The 16,767-nt window shown below is 43.6% G+C and overlaps 1 protein-coding gene across 1 annotated transcript in view; it reads right to left on the reverse strand.

The window, feature by feature from the left end:
* The window catches only part of MED27 (mediator complex subunit 27), a 47,525-nt gene that overhangs the window by 26,063 nt on the left and 4,695 nt on the right, over nt 1-16,767 (reverse strand). The gene's annotated exons all lie outside the window — the stretch shown is intronic.

A 16,767-nucleotide genomic window follows, 5' to 3' on the forward strand; every position in this document is an offset into this window, starting at 1 on the left:
ATATGCCCGGGGGAGATGTCTCAGTTCCCCCATGCCTGACGACAAAGGTGGGTTTTAAGGAGTTTGCGAAAGGCGAGGAGGGTAGGGGCAGTTCTAATCTCTGGGGGGAGCTGGTTCCAGAGTCGGGGCCGCCACAGAGAAGGCTCTTCCCCTGGGGCCCGCCAACCAACATTGTTTATTTGACGGGACCCGGAGAAGGCCAACTCTGTGGGACCTAATCGGTCGCTGGGATTCGTGGGGCAGAAGGTGGTCTCGGAGATATTCTGGTCCGATGCCATGAAGGGCTTTATAGGTCATAACCAACACTTTGAATTGTGACCGGAAATTGATCGGCAACCAATGCAGAATGCGGAGTGTTGGTGTAACATGGGCATACCTAGGGAAGCCCATGACTGCTCTCGCAGTATTGTATTACTGCTATTACTGCTATGCTGTGAGCCGCCCCGAGTCTTCGGAGAAGGGCGGCATACAAATATAATAAACTATAAACTATAACTATAACTATACACTGTTTCTTCTCCTGCCCCTCTGTTGCTTTTCTCACACCCACACGCTTCTTCGATTTGTTTTGTCGAGTGACGCAAACTGCCCATTCGTGCCTCATTTTCTGACAACGGTGTGCCTCTCAAACAAGCCATCTCTGAAGGCCACGGAGAGCAAAGAAGAAGACAGGGGGAAAAAAATCAAATGGAAAGGCAAAACATTCATTCCAATGCGGCACACAAAAGCCTTCCCCAACACAATTGGGTTGAAAAACAGGTCATGGCCACAGACAACAAACAAGAGTTAATGTGAGTTGTGTTGTTGGCTGTCAGAGTTGGTTGCAGAAAAATCCAGGAAGCATGAAGAGGCAGATTGATGAAGAAGGATTCATTTAAACTTCTTTATATACAAGAATATATATATAATACCAATGTAGATTCTTCTCCAAGCAGTTACAAGCTGTTCTGCCTGGCCTCTAGCCACCCAAGAATGAAGTAATATATCAAACACACAAACCTGTAGCAATAACACAAAAAGGTTTTCTTTATATACAGAGGGCTGTACCCCTCCGTGAATGCAAAAGTAATGCTGAGTTATTTTACTCACTCAAATCCACACAGAACTTTCAGGCTTGAGTGTCAGAAAGTTCACAGGAATCTAAAAACCAAAACGAAACCACAGTGCATCAACGTCTCTTTCCAAAGCTCAAATGGTAAACTCCCACACAGATCACTCCAACCCTCCCTTTTTTATCAAGGTTGCAGCAGCGTCATTAAGTCTTATCAGCTGTGTCCTATAATTTGTTTCTACGCTTGCGCAGCTGCTCTTGCCTTCCCAACATTTTCTGTACCCGAGCATTCAGAATAGGGTTACTCATTAATTCTTCCCCTTCTGATTCCGAGGAACCTCTGGTTGGAGAACTGGCTGGATCCATTCTCCTCTCTGTCTCTTCTGACCCTTCCTGCTGCCTGTCTCTCCCTGTCTCTGCTTCGGGTTCACTGACTGACTCGTCCTGCAGCCAGACTGGTCTTCTGCAAACAGACGGCTCCCACTGCTCTTCGTCAAAATCAACAGCCACAGGAGCTGGCCTGAAGCCAACCACAAGACAAGCCAAAACACAGGCAGGAGAGAACAGTTAGTTTCATTTCAGCAGAGTTCTGGGAGAGAGAGCACAAAGCGGGCTGAGCCACGCCTAGCCTTCTACCTTCAGTTTCGATTCTCCTGCACAGACTCAGAAGCTCCAATTGGCTGGCTTAGTTGCTTTGCCTATTCATTGGCCGAGCTTGTTACCGTTGGCTCTCCCAGTTCATGAATATTCTAAGATAGACCCTTAATTACAAACATAAGGTGCAAAATAGGGCAACAAGAATGATCAAGGAAATGGAGCCCCTCCCTTAGGAAACCAGGTTGCAACGCCTTGGTCTCTTCAGCCTTGAAGTGTGTAAAAATCATGCATGGGATAGAAAGGTGGATGGGAGGAAAAACAGTTTCCTCTATCACACAATACTAGGATGAGGGGGCCCTCCCTAAAGCTCATAGGTAAGAAAGGAAGGACAAATCACCCAGAGGGTCCTTGGTTGATGGGATTCCAGAAGAGGTCGTGACACATATCAGCCTGGATAGCTTCAAGGCAGGATTAGACAGATTCATGGATGCCGAGTGTATCATAGGTGGTTATTGAAACGGATGTCCATGTGCCGCCTCTCTGTTGGTTGAGGCAGGCAGGGGTCCCTTGGGTCCCATTTGCTGGTGGAGGTCAAGGGAAGGGAGGGTTTTGCCTTCTCTTTCTGCTCAAGATCCCCATGGACAATTGGTGGGGCCTCTGTGGGACACAGAATGCTGGACTCAATGGGCTTTGGCCCGATTCAGCAGGGCTCTTCTTAGGTTCTTACAAGGGACTGAAGCCTCTAAACAGATGAAGAACGGTTTGCAGGAATTGAAGGACTATTGGAGACATGACAACAGTGTTCCAAAATCTCAGGGGCTGCCACAAAGAAGAGGGAGTCAAACTATTGAAGGCAAAGCATCTGAGGGCAGTACAAGAAGTAATGAATGGAAAATCTATTTAAGAGAGATCCAACCTAGAACCAAGGAGAAATTTCTTGACAGTGAGAACAATTAACCAGTGGAACAGCCTGCTAACAGAAGTTGTGGATTCTCCATCACTGGAGGTTCTCAAGAAGAGATTTGACAACCATTTGACAACCATGCTTGGGGAGGGGGTTGGACTTGAAGACGTCCAAAGCCCCTTCCGGTTCTCTTATTCTGTTAACTCTGCAAAAATCGCCATGCAACACTTTCTCAGAAGGCCGTGTTCTAACAACTGCCATCCTGAAGCCAAAAAGATGCATTTTCGAATGGCCTTTTTATTCATTCGTTCAGTCTGGCTGCAGTCCAGAACCTCAGGTGAGTCAGCAGTTGCTCCAAAGTGGGAGAGTGTGTCAGTCGAAACCGCAAAACGCCCCTGTTCCTCACCACTCCTACACCAAAGACCCCCGTGTTTGGCCTCCAGACCCTACCAAAAAACGGTTACCCAGCTGCAGTGTGTAAGTGAGCAGAAGGCAGGAGAGTGTTAATGAATGCATGCGCAGCGTGGAATAATACCACGCATAATTCTAATTACGTTTGAACATAAAAGAGATAGAATTCAATTTCGTTTTTGTCCTAGCTCCAAACTGTTTAATTGGGGGGAGATTAAAATCCAAAACACAGAGCCGGTGCAGTCTAGTGGCCAAGGTGCCTGCCTAGAAACCAGGAGATGGTGAGTTCTAGTCCCACCTTAGGTGTGAAAACCAGCTAGGTGACTTTGACCCAATCACCAGGAGACGGTGAGTTCTAGTTCCACTTTAGACATGAAAATGAGCTAGGTGACTTTGGACCCAATCACCAGGAGACAGTGAGTTCTAGTTCCACTTTAGGCGTGAAAATTAGCTAGGTGACTTTGGACCCAATCACCAGGAGACAGTGAGTTCTAGTTCCACTTTAGGCGTGAAAATTAGCTAGGTGACTTTGAACCAATCACCAGGAGGTGGTGAATTCTAATTCTATTTTAGGCGTGAAAATTAGCTAGGTGACTTTGACCCAATCACCAGGAGACAGTGAGTTCTAGTTCCACCTTAGATATGAAAACCAGCTAGGTGACTTTGACCCAACCACCAGGAGATGGTGAGTTCTAATTCTACTTTAGGCGTGAAAATTAGCTAGGTGACTTTGAACCAATCATCAGGAGACGGTGAATTCTAGTTCCACTTTAGGCGTGAAAACCAGCTAGGTGACTTTGACCCAATCACCAGGAGACGGTGAGCTCTAATTCTACTTTAGGCGTGAAAATTAGCTAGGTGTCTTTGACCCAATCACCAGGAGGCGGTGAGTTCTAGTTCCACTTTAGGCATGAAAACGAGCTAGGGTTTGGGACACTCATTCTTTCTCAGCCTACCTAACCGGGTTGTTGTAGTGAGGAAATTAGAAGAAGGGAAGTGTGATAGATATGTTCACTGCCTTGAGTTGTTTATAAAAATAATAAGGGCAGGATCAAAAATAAATGTATTTTATTTTTAGAAGGAGCGCTAAAATATCTAGAATTTACTGACAAACCACATGATTGACGTAACACCTGCAGTGATTTGCTTAGTGACGGTCGCAAAACATGTCATCAAATCAGGCCTCACTCACTGAACAACTACCTTGCTTAGCAATGGAAATTTCAGCCAGGACGTGGTCGTAACTCGAGGAAAATCTGTAACTCTTCGATCAATCAACAAAATTCAACCCGCGTGTCTCGTGGACTTAATGCTCAGCTTTCTAATCATTTAAAACCCAACGAGGTTCCACCGAAAGTCACACCCGCAAACACACACCAGCCAGCTTTGAAGTCTTAAAACGGCAACGGCTTTTGGTTTACTTTAAATAGCATCGATTTGGAAAGTGCGCAGGATAAAGGAGTTCATTTTAAACCAGAAAGCCCAAAACTAAAAATTGCCTTTATGGAGAAGAGTTGGAACGCTAACTTGGCTATCAAAGGAAACAAAGTGAATTTTAAGAGGTTTTTGCAACCGTTTTGCAAAACCGACTGCGGTTTCTTTCATGCATGACAAGGCCAACCGAATAAGGAAAGCAAATCCTGCTTTAATGTCACCATTTCCGTATTTATTTATTTTATTTTTTTAAAAAAACCTTCTACTCTTTTATAAAGGAACAGACGGCCACTTCTAACGGAATTAGATGGCTGAAAAATAAGCTGTCAAGCGCCCCGGTACATTTTAACCGTTAAAAATAAACATAACCTCTTACAGTATTTGGTGCTTTTTTTTATATTGTTAACGGTCAACCTTAAAAGAGGAAATCAGAGAAGGCTATTACCCACTTGCACTCTCTACGCGCCTAGGAAATCTTACAGTCCCGCTTTATAGAGGAAATTGAATTTAGCCAGTTTGGTCGAGTGGGGAAGGGACTGATCTAGAAACCAGGAGATGGGGAGTTCTAGACTTGTCTTAGGCAGGAATGCTGGGTGAATTTGAAACAATCACCAGGAGATGGTGAGTTCTAGTCCCACTTTAACCATGAAAGCCAGCTGGGAGAGTTTGGGCCAACCACCAAGAGATGGTGAGTTCTAGTTCTGGCTTGGGCATGAAAGCCAACTGGGGTGAGTTTGGACCAATTACCAGGAGACAGGGAATTCTAGTCCCACTTTCAGCATGAAAGATGCCTGTGGAACTTTGGGTCAACCACAAGGAGATCAGGAATTCTAGTCCCACTTTCAGCATGAAAGATGCCTGTGGAACTTTGGGTCAACCACAAGGAGATCGGGAATTCTAGTCCCACTTTCAGCATGAAAGATGCCTGTGGAACTTTGGGTCAACCACAAGGAGATCGGGAATTCTAGTCCCACTTTCAGCATGAAAGATGCCTGTGGAACTTTGGGTCAACCACAAGGAGATCGGGAATTCTAGTCCCACTTTCAGCATGAAAGATGCCTGTGGAACTTTGGGTCAACCACAAGGAGATCGGGAATTCTAGTCCCACTTTCAGCATGAAAGATGCCTGTGGAATTTTGGGTCAACCACAAGGAGATCGGGAATTCTAGTCCCACTTTCAGCATGAAAGATGCCTGTGGAACTTTGGGTCAACCACAAGGAGATCGGGAATTCTAGTCCTACTATAAACATGAAAGATGCCTGTGGAACTTTGGGTCAATCGCAAGGAGATCGGGAATTCTAGTCCCACTTTAAGCATGAAAGATGATTGTGTAAATCAATCAATCGAGGACCGACCAAATAGTATATGCCCATTTTAGCTATAAAAGCCAAAACAGGTGATCAAGAAGGATCAAGCCTAACTTTGTATGCTAACTGCTCATCTTTGATCTCGTTTTTGCTGAGATTGCAAGCCGGGGCATTAAAGAATCAATAAGGACGGCTTTAAGGTGTTTTTTTCTCACTTTTCAAAAGAACGCTCTTTCCCCCTTTTAAGCCACGGATACCCTTCCTAAGATGCAGGCAGCTCTTCAGGTGTGACTGGGGGAGAAAATTTACGCCGCTACGCGAGAAATTTGTCAAGGCTGCTTTGCCCCCGTTTTACGACTTTCCTTGCCATGGCTGTTAAGTGAGTAACAACGCAGCCTGTGACGTTAGTGACATGGTCGTTAAGCGGATCCGGCTTTCCCCCATGGACTCATCGGAAAGTCGCAAGAGAGGGATCGTGTCTCACACACACACATACACACACACAGAGAAGTGAAATGTCAAACATCCAGTGGGATTGCTGCGACGGTCATTAAGTGTGAAAAGTGATCAGAAGTCATTTTTTTTTCAGCACCATTGTAACTCTGAACGGTCATGAAGTGAGTCATTGCAAGTTGAGTTGATCGTGTCACCGGAATTGGGATGCTTGGCAACAGACTGGTCTTTATGACCGTTGCAGCGTCCCCAAGGCCACGCGTTCTCCCCGGCGACCTTCAGATACCATATTTTTCGGAGTATAAAACAAACCTTTTTCCTCCCTAATATAGGTTGGACATTTGGGTGCGTCTTATACTCTGAATGTAGCTTTTTCAAAGCTTTTATTTCAGCCCCAAGTAGGTGCTAATGATCTTGCCCGCTCTTCCCTTGCAGGCTCTTTCATTGTTACTCTCTCCGAAGAATGTTTTCCAGCCCTAAGTCTTAGCAGCTTACAAGCTCTTTCATTGTTACTCTCTCTGAATAAGGTTTTTTAAAGCCCTAACCATGGGATGAATTAATGTGTTGAAGCTGACCAGAATAAGGACGCTAGCCAGATAAATACCTGGTAGGCAGAGTTTTTCCCCTTAGTTTCCTCCTGTTCTGCCGGGCTCTCAGATAGGAGCCTCCCAAAAATTCAAGGGTACAAATTTCAGACACACACACGTTTGAAAATTCAAAACAATGTTCGTTATCACAAAATTCAAAATAAACTAAGCACTCTTTTTGTATTGCAAAGAGCACTCGTCCCAAAACAACCGGGTAGTCTGTACAATTTCCCTTAAGCAGTCATTAAGTACTTAGCTAGCAGCTGTGAAGAAACTTCACACCCCTTCTTCTTCCAACGAAGTGAGACACACACACACACGTTGCTCTGCTTTGGTTTCAAAGGCGTGAAAAATCAACAAAGTCCAGAAAACAGCAACACACGATTCCTGAAGAACTGCGATCAGATACTCTTCCACAACCCACACGCTGCTATTTATAGCAGCAGCCCTAATTACTGGAGCCCCACCCAAACACAGGTGGCCTCTCTTATCTCCTGTAATATGTCCTTACTTGGTCTCTTCTACGCATAATTCTGCGCTTGCATGGGTCCAAGACGTCTTCATCGGAATCAATGGAATATAGTGGAGATTGACTGCCTGGGCTGTGTGCCAAGCCCCCCTCTTCCAAGTCACTCCCACCTTCTTCTTCGTCCGAGGAAACTAAACTCTGAACTGACTCTGTCAGCAATAACACAGGCCTGTGACATGGTGAAGTTTCCCCTGCATCCACCTCCACATTCCCTGGGGCAGGAGCTGGGGCAGAGCCAAGCACAACACCTCCCCTAAAACTAAGGTGCGTCTTATACTCTGAAAAATACGGTAGGCATTTATTTATTTATTTATTTATTTATTTATTTATTATTTGGATTTGTATGCCGCCCCTCTCCGAAGACTCTTCCGTTCAATGTGCTAATTCCCTCGTTTCTCAAACTTTTAAGAATACCCGAGTGCCAAGTGGAAGCTTGGTGCAACTGGGAAGAAAGAGCACATGCTAATTTTAGGATCTTTTTTTTCTTAAAAAAAAAAAAGGACTCCTCCAAGCCAAAACTTTTAAGCCATGAATATGTATTTTGGGAAGAAGGGGTTTGCTTGTAAAGAAAAGCAGGCGGCGGCAGCCGGCTCAAGGAAATTCAAGCGTCTCTTTGAAAGGGAATAATTGAAATAGTTGAACACATGGCGATTCAATCGTGCGTTCCGTGCTTACGCTGGCAAGGAAAAAAAAACAACGAAAGACTTGCAAAAGCGAACAGATGAAGCTTAGCAAACTCAAGCCCAGAATGCATTTTTTTTCTTTCCACCTCAAATGCAGATGTTTTCTCTCCCCCCCCCCCCAAAATAAAACGATCAATTCCAAATCGTTGCAATTTTCAAAACGGACCGATCTGTCGGGAGATGAAATCCGTCCGTCGTTTCAAACGTTGTTTCATCTGCGCATCTTAAAAGTTTGCAGAGTTTTTTGGGGAAAAACCCCCACAGCCTTCTCTGCCATAGCTGGGCAGCATCCTGGCACATTCGGACATCTTTGTGCAAACTTGGGGGCTTGCCCATGTATAACTTTTTTTGCTGCTGTTTTGTTTTTTTTGCGTTCCTCCATGTTGGACTGGGCAATTATCTGCACAACTTTAGAGGAGAATCAGAACTGCAGGAAAAAAAATGGCTATCAACCTGACTTCCATCGAGGACCTGTATACTGCACGAGTCAAAAAGAGGGCTGTGAAAATATTGACTGACCCCTCGCACCCTGGACATAAACTGTTTCAACACCAACCCTCAAAACGTCGCTACAGAGCACTGCACACCAAGACAACTAGACACAAGAAAAGTCCCGAACGCCATCACTCTGCTAAACAAATAATTCCCTCAACACGGTCAAACTATTTACTAAGTCTGCAGTACTGTTACTACTAGTTTTTCTCATTATTCCTATCACCCATTTCCTCCCACTTTTGACTTTATGATTGTAACTTGTTGCTTTTATCCTTAAGGTTTTTATTAATATTGTTTCCTGATTGCTTATTTGACCCCTATGGCAATCATTTAAGTGTTGCACCTTATGATTCTTGACAAATGTATATTTTCTTTTACGTACACTGAGAGCATCTGCACCAAGGCAAATTCCTTGTGTGTGCAATCTCACTTGGCCAATAAAGAATTCTATAAAGAATTCTATTGATTATTTGACTTCTATGATAATCATTAAGTGTTATGCCTTGTGATTCTTGACAAATGTATATTTTCTTTTATGGCCACTGGGAGAATCTACACCAAGACAAATTCCTTGTGTGTCCAATCACACTTGGCGAATAAAAATTTCTATTCTATTCAACTAAAGTGCGACAATTCAAGAGACCAACGCCCAGCAGGTCACCCTCAGTGGGGAAAAAAAAGGCAGTTTGCTGAATGACTGAAATCCGCAGGGCACCCTGGAGAAAGCAGCTCAAATTAAGTGGAAGCAAGCTGGGTGGAAAGTCCAAACCTGGGGACCGGCTTTCTTTTGTGAAGCCACATGAGGCCAAAGTGGCAACCCCAGCAAGCTTTTGTTTGGGCTTGGGCAAAAAAAAGAGATTATTTGCAAAAAAAAAAGTGCCAGTCCACTCACCTAGCCCGGTTGCAGTTGAGAACAATGATCTCCTGTGAACCCAATTTTGGCAAGAAACATTAGGGTGCCATTAATGTCCAAACTGGCCCAGAGGGGAAGAAGTGAGTTTTCCATTGGCTGCGATTGTCGTTAAAACGCCAAGCTTTGTGCCTAAATAGCTTGACGCAATTGCTGGATGCCATTGGATCATTGCATGAGTTTTTTTTAAACTATCCACGGCCTGGTTGGTTTCTCCCTTTCATAAAAATCTACCTGTTTGGTAGCCAGTTTCAGTAATTCAATCGAGGAAATGTCTGCGGCAGGAGTGAATAAAAGCCATAATCCTGATCCACCCCCGCTAAATAAAAAGATGAATTTCAAAGGTTGTGGGGTTCTCTCTGTCAGGGGAATCCTGTTGTGAGAATGACGCCCTGCAAAGATTCACAACCTTGTCAATTGTCTTCTTTGCTGGGGGGAAAAAAGGTTGTTGTATTGTCCAACATGAAACAGAGTGAAGCCGCCTGTGAATAGCACAGGCAAACGGGTCAATGTTAAGAGAAAATTGAGTTAGAAAGGATTAAAAGTTCTCGCAAATCTCTTGGGAATTTATAATTTGGATAGAATGGAATGGGATGGAATAGAACAAAATAGAATAGATAGAATATTGGAAGGAATTGAATGGAATGGAATAGAGAATAGAACAGAACAAAACAGAACAGAATAATGGAATGGAATGGAATAGAACAGAACAGAACAGAATATTGGAAGGAATGGAATGGAATAGAATAGAGAATAGAACAGAAAAGAGAATAGAACAGAACAGAACAAAACAGAATAGAATAATGGAATGGAATAGAGTGGAATAGAACAAAACAGAACAGATTATTGCAAGGAATGGAATGGAATAGAATAGAGAATAAAATAGAGAACTGAATAGAACAGAACAGAGAAAATAGACTAGAATAGAACAGAATAGAAGAATGGAATGGAATTCTCTATTGGCCAAGTGTGATTGGACACACAAGGAATTTGTCTTTAATGCACCTGCTCTCAAGGTACATAAAAGAAAAGATGCATTTGTCAAGAATCATAAGCTACAACACTTCATGATTGTCCTAGGGTACAAATAAGCCATCAGGAAACAATCAATATTAATATAAATCCTAAGGATCCAAGCAACAAGCCATGGTCATACAGTCTAAGATTGAGAAAAGCTGCTGTAATATAGCCGCGTGTTTGATTTTTTGACCCCATGACATCCACAAAGACTGTCCCCACTTGGCAACCTCCAATGTTGGAACTACAATTCCCATAATCCAAGGTTACCCTGGCCAGGAGCTTCTCCCTAAAGAAATCAACACCCCCCCCCCCAAAAAAGATCTCCCATGCTTTGTGGAATCACACCTGCTGCAAGAAGGAACTAAAATGGCAACCAATAGCTCAGGTAGAGAGGGCTACTGCTTATTCAAAAGTCCCGAACAGACACAATTAATTAGCAGGGAACATCAATATTTGCATGTAAACATCCTGCTGTTGAAACGATGCTGTGCGTCTCACTGTTTATGTTGTGGTTATGTTGTGGTTTCAAGCCGCCATATGCCGACGTGTGTGTGAACGTTCAAATAATGTTTTCTCTACCAAAATCAAGCACAGCAAACTTTTTTCCCCCCAGGAAAACGGCAGAAAGAAACTTCATAATGCATTTTGAAACTTCACTGGTCACCAGTACCGTGCCAAATAACTCATTCGTGAAAATGGCGGTGATCTGGATCCCCACGATGGAAAAATACGAAACAATACCTCTGCCGCCAAGCATGGGGAAATTGATTCCCCTGGGCCGTTTCCGCTTTACGTAAGGTTTGTATGAGATATATGATTGTTTTTTATATTAAGGGTTTTAAATTGTTTTAACCATTGGATTTGTACTGTTTTGTTGTTGTGAGCCGCTCCAAGTCTCCGGAGAGGGGCGGCATACCAATCTAATAAATAATAATAATACCAAAACCAACTAGCAGAAACTTCTCCAATAAAATCCAGTTACTTTTTTAAGTGCGATATTTACTGTGGGGTCCTCAAAAAGTATCTGGAAATTTGGCTTGAAAGGCAGAAAAAGAAGTAGTGGCACCCTTTGTATGAAGATAGATTTTATGAATAGAAAAAAAGGGATTTGTGACTGTTTTTTCATACTCTCTCACTCACTTACTTACCTACTTATTTATTTATTTTTATGCCACCCAATCCCTTGGGACTGAGGGCAGCTTACAACAATATAAAAATATAATAGTGAAAGAAGTCAAATGTTAAATGCTAAAACCAATTTAAAAACCCCATTATAAAACCCACTGAGCACTCTAATCCAAACAAACATCCATACCAATCAATCATAATTCGGCTGTGACAGATGGTAGTCAGGGTTATAAAAAAAAATCGGTCCTTATTTAGATCCACAGATCAAAACGGGTTCATATTTATGCCAGCTGGGTGACTTTGGGACAATTACAATTGTTCAATTTTATCAATATCTTTTTGTAAGTGAGGTCCCCAGAACTGGACACAGTATTCCACCAAATGAGATCTCACCAGCACTCTATACAGCAGAATCACAATCTCCCTCTTCCTGCTTGGCTGCATAGCTAGGGGTATAACAAAATTGAGAGGGAGATTGTGATCCCGCTGTAGAGAGCGCTGGTGAGACCCCATTTGGAATACTGTGTTCAGTTCTGGAGACCTCACCTACAAAAAGATATGGATCAAATTGAAAGGGTCCAAAGACGGGCTACAAAAAGGTTGGAAGGTCTTAAGCATAAAACTGATCAGGAAAGACTTAATGAACTCCATCTGTATAGTCTGCAGGACAGAAGGGAAAGGGGGGACATGATCGAAACATTTAAATATATTAAAGGGTTAAATAAGGTTCAGGAGAGAAGTGTTTTTAATAGGAAAGTGAACACAAGAACAAGGGGACACAATCTGAGGTTAGTTGGGGGAAAGATCAAAAGCAACATGAGAAAATATTATTTCACTGAAAGAGGAGTAGATCCTTGGAACAAACTTCCAGCAGACGTGGTTGGTAAATCCAGAGTCACTGAATTTAAACATGCCTGGGATAAACATAGATCCATCCTGAGATAAAATACAGGAAATAGTCTAAGGGCAGACTAGATGGACCAGGAGGACTTTTTCTGCCGTCAATCTTCTATGTTTCTATATTTCTATTACGAGAAGACAAAAGAGTTCTAGTCCCGCCTTAGGCACCTTTTGAAACGCTGCTGTAGTAAAGTCACCCTTGGGCCTTCTTTTCGTTAAAGAATGATTCTCGACAAATCTATATTTTCTTTTATGTACACTGAGAGCATCTGCACCAAAGACAAATTCCTTGTGCATCCAATCACACTTGGCCAATAAAGAATTCTATTCTATTCTATTCTATTATTATTCCATTCCATTCCAAACCAGGCAAACTCATTGGGCACCAATGAAGGAGATTTAATGAAGGAGTCTCCGGAGAGGGGCGGCATACAAATCTAATAAATTATTATTATTATTATTAATTTATTTAATTCATTTGACTTCTATGCCGCCCAATCCCGTGGGACCCTCGGGGGGCTCAGGGGATAACCTGGCTGTTGGCATCACCAGGTAAGGCACTTCCTCCTTTTGTGCAAAGTCACCTAGGAATTGAAACAAACAAAAGGTTCCGCTGACTTGGGAACGCCGAAAACCCTCGCGTCTATTCTCTCGCTCATTTAGCAGCCGAGAAGCAGGGCTCCTCGTTCCGTCTGCCAGTCACAACCAATTTGAACTCGGCGGGGTGATGGATCCATTTCGGGGGGAGGGGGGGGAAAACGGCAGATACCGCAAAGTTCCCGAGGAGAGGGGGGGGGGGAGGTACGTTTGTTTGTGTGTCCGTGCGTCTCTCCAAAGCTCTCCCTTACCTATTCACATCCTATTAGCCGGCTTTCGCCCTGATATGTGAACCGAGGGGATTGTGACGGCCTTCTGCTGAAATCTGTGGGGGAGGCACAGCCCCATGCCTGCAGGCGCAGAACGACAGGGGAAAGAGTTTAAAAAGGAAGAGATGGCACACCCTCGGGAAATTTCCTCTCCTCCCAAACCCCACTCCCTTCTACCACTGATGAGGTTACCAAGCTGGGCCGTGAAACGTCTGCAGCAAGCTCAGAACGCCCCGAGGACCCCTCGTAAAATGGAATTTTCTAAAATTAAAAAGAAAAAAAAAGAAAATCCCAACCTTTATAGAGTCTCCAAATCTGTTATTATGAGTCTCCCCAGCCTTTCGGAGAAACCCAAATAACAGGATATGTTGCTTCAGGGAAAATATAAATTTAAGGCGCGCTGGCAGGTTTAAAATCCACACGATACCCACCATGCTAATTTATGGCTTAAATTATAAAGTTGGAGCGATCCTCACTCCTCTTGAGGTTGGCATTTGGAAACAGTCTGTTCTGAATTCACAAAGAATCTGTGTCCTTTTTACATCTTAAAATTCGGAAACTTTAGCTGGCTTAAACTCTACGAAACAATGGTGGGGTGTAGAAGGCAGCGTGTCAGGTGGTCCTCAACTTATAACTGCAATGGAGCCCAGAATTTCTGTTGTTAAGTGAGACATTAGTGAAGTGAATTTTGGCCCATTTTATGACCTTTGTTGAGACATTTGTTAAGTGAATCACTGCAGTTGATCAGCTGGTAGAAACATAGAAACGTAGAAGATTGACAGCAGAAAAAGAGCTCTTGGTCCATTTGGTCTGCCCTCATACTATTTCATGTACTTTATCTTAGGATGGATCTATGTTTATCCCAGGCCTGTTTAAATTCAGTTCCTGTGGATTGACTAACCACGTCTGCTGGAAGTTTGTTCCAAGCATCTACTACTCTTTCAGTCAAATAATATTTTCTCACGTTGCTTCTGATCTTTCCCCCAACTAACCTCAGATTGTGCCCCTTTGTTCTTGGGTTTACTTTCCTATTAAAAACACTTCCTTCCTGAACTTTATTTAACCCTTAAATGTTTCGATCATGTCCCCCCTTTCCCTTCTGTCCTCCAGACTGTACAGATTGAGTCCGTGAAGTCTTTCCTGATACGTTTTATGCTTACGACCTTCCACCATTTTTGCAGCCCGTCTTTGGACCCGTTCAATTTTATCCATCTCTTTTTGTAGGTGGGGTCTCCCAAACTGAACAGAGTGGTTAAGTGAATCTGACTTCCTCGTTGGTTCTGCTTGCCAGGCCTTGAGACGTAGCAGCTGCCAAGTCTCTCAATTTTGATTCTGTGAGCCTTCAAAGGTCATAACTATGAAAAACAGTCACTTTTTCCAATGCCTTTCTAACTTTGGTTACGAAGTGAATTGTTGTCAGTTGACCTTGTAAAGTGTGTTTCATGTGCTCAACAGGTCCTAGGAGGGGGAGGTCACTTGAAGAGGAGAACCTGTGGTCTAGAGGTTAAAGCTACTGCCTTGCAGGCTGACTCCCCAGGTTCAAATCCCAATAAGGGTATGGCTAGCTGCAAAGAGCAAAATAGCTTGAAATAGATCTATGCTAGACTCCATTTTCATTATTAGCAAAAATATGTTACATACATACATATGATATAATGCGAGAGGAGTAGAACCTGTGGCCTAGAGGTTAAGGCTACTGCCTTCCAGGCAGACTCCCCAGGTTCAAATCCCAATAAGGGTATGGATAGCTGATGAGTGCAAAATAGCTTGATTGCTCTCATCAGCTAGCCATACCCTTACTGGGATTTGAACCGTGGGACTTTGCCTGTAAGGCAGGCAGGCAGGCAGGGAGGCAGGGAGGCAGGCAGGAATAGGAATGGGAGGGAAGGAAGGAAGGAAGGAAGGAAGGAAGGAAGGAAGGAAGGAAGGAAGGAAGGAAGGAAGGAAGGAAGAAACAAACACATAGACCTATATACTCTTCACAGTACTTTTACAGCCTTCTCAAAGTGGTTTACAGTCAGCCTCTTGCTGAAGCAGGTGAGATTCGAACTGCCAAATTGCAGCAACCGGCAGTCAACAGAAGTAGCCTGCAGTACTGCACTTTAACTACTGCACCACCATGGCTCCAGGATGTTGCCCAATGTTGCAGCACAAAACATTTTCTGCAATTTCCAAATTCCTCACCTATCGCAAACTCAGCAAACAGAACCAGGATTTTTGTCTTTTTGCTTCGGGCTGCAATCCCTCAACTGTTTTTCTTCCCTGGGTGGATAACGCAAAATATCAAAAAGCCATCAGCCTTGATACCTCCCCGGGGCAAATTATTAGATCTTGAGAGAATTACCCTCTTTTCCCGTGGCCCCTCTAGCCACCACCACCTCCACCCCCCCAATCTGATCTCAGCCGTGTGTTTTTAAAAAAAATACAATCGTTAACAGAAGACCGGTCCGGTCTGGAGGCACAGAAAATGCCTTGCCTCAGCTCATCAAAAATACAAGAAGTGGGGCCGCCAAGGATTCGAAAATTAAAAATTAAATACAGAAAGCACTTCCACCGCTCTCCCTTCTATCAAAGGCGATCGCGGGCTGCAATGCCAAACGAACGTGTGTGAGTGTGTGAAAGAGGCTGTTCAATTATTCCAGATGCTCTTATTTAAAAAACAGCTGCTGAGGCTACCGCCAAGCGACGCAACCTCCCGAGCTACTCAAAAGTGCTGCCTCATGTCACTGCAGTGTGAACCCAGCCAAAGCCCAAAGCCAAGGAGGGGACATTTCAACCTCCGGGTTTCCGAGAACAGCCAAGAGGAGCGATCTGCCAAGGATGCTCTGGAACTAGGGAAGAGCCTCCACCGAGCCCAAAGTCGGGGTGGATTTTTAAAATAAAGTAAAGTAAAATAAAGTAAACCATGCTTAAGTCTCCTGGCCAAAGATAAGGGTAAACGGAAATAGAACAGAGAAGGTTAAAATTCAAAATGGAACTAAGCAGGGCTGTCCACTATCCCCAATGCTATTTGCATTGGCAATTGAGGTCTTAGCAAATAAAATTAGAAACAATAAGGAGTGGAGAGGTTACCAGATAGGAAAACCTGAATTAAAATTAAATCTTTTTGCAGATGATGCTATAGTATTGACTGAAACCCCAATGGAAATGATGAAAAGTCTCCTGGCCAAAGTTAGGTCTCAAAGGGACTCGCCATGTACTAGAAACATAGAAGATTGACGGCAGAAAAAGACCAACTGGTAGGCAAAGATGGCTCTTCTACGACATGTGGACTTCAACTCCCAGAATTCCTGAGCTAGTATGATTGGCTCAGGAATTCTGGGAGTTGAAGTCCACAAGCCGTAGAAGAGCCAACTTTGTCTACCCCTGTCCTGGTCCATCTAGTCTGCCCTTATACTATTTCCTGTATTTTATCTTAGGATGGATCTATGTTTATTCCGGGCATGTTTAAATTCAGTGACTGTGGATTGACCAACCACGTCTGCTGAAGT

The sequence above is a fragment of the Erythrolamprus reginae genome, chromosome 8 (assembly GCF_031021105.1).
Source record: "Erythrolamprus reginae isolate rEryReg1 chromosome 8, rEryReg1.hap1, whole genome shotgun sequence".
NCBI classification, from domain to species: domain Eukaryota; kingdom Metazoa; phylum Chordata; class Lepidosauria; order Squamata; family Dipsadidae; genus Erythrolamprus; species Erythrolamprus reginae.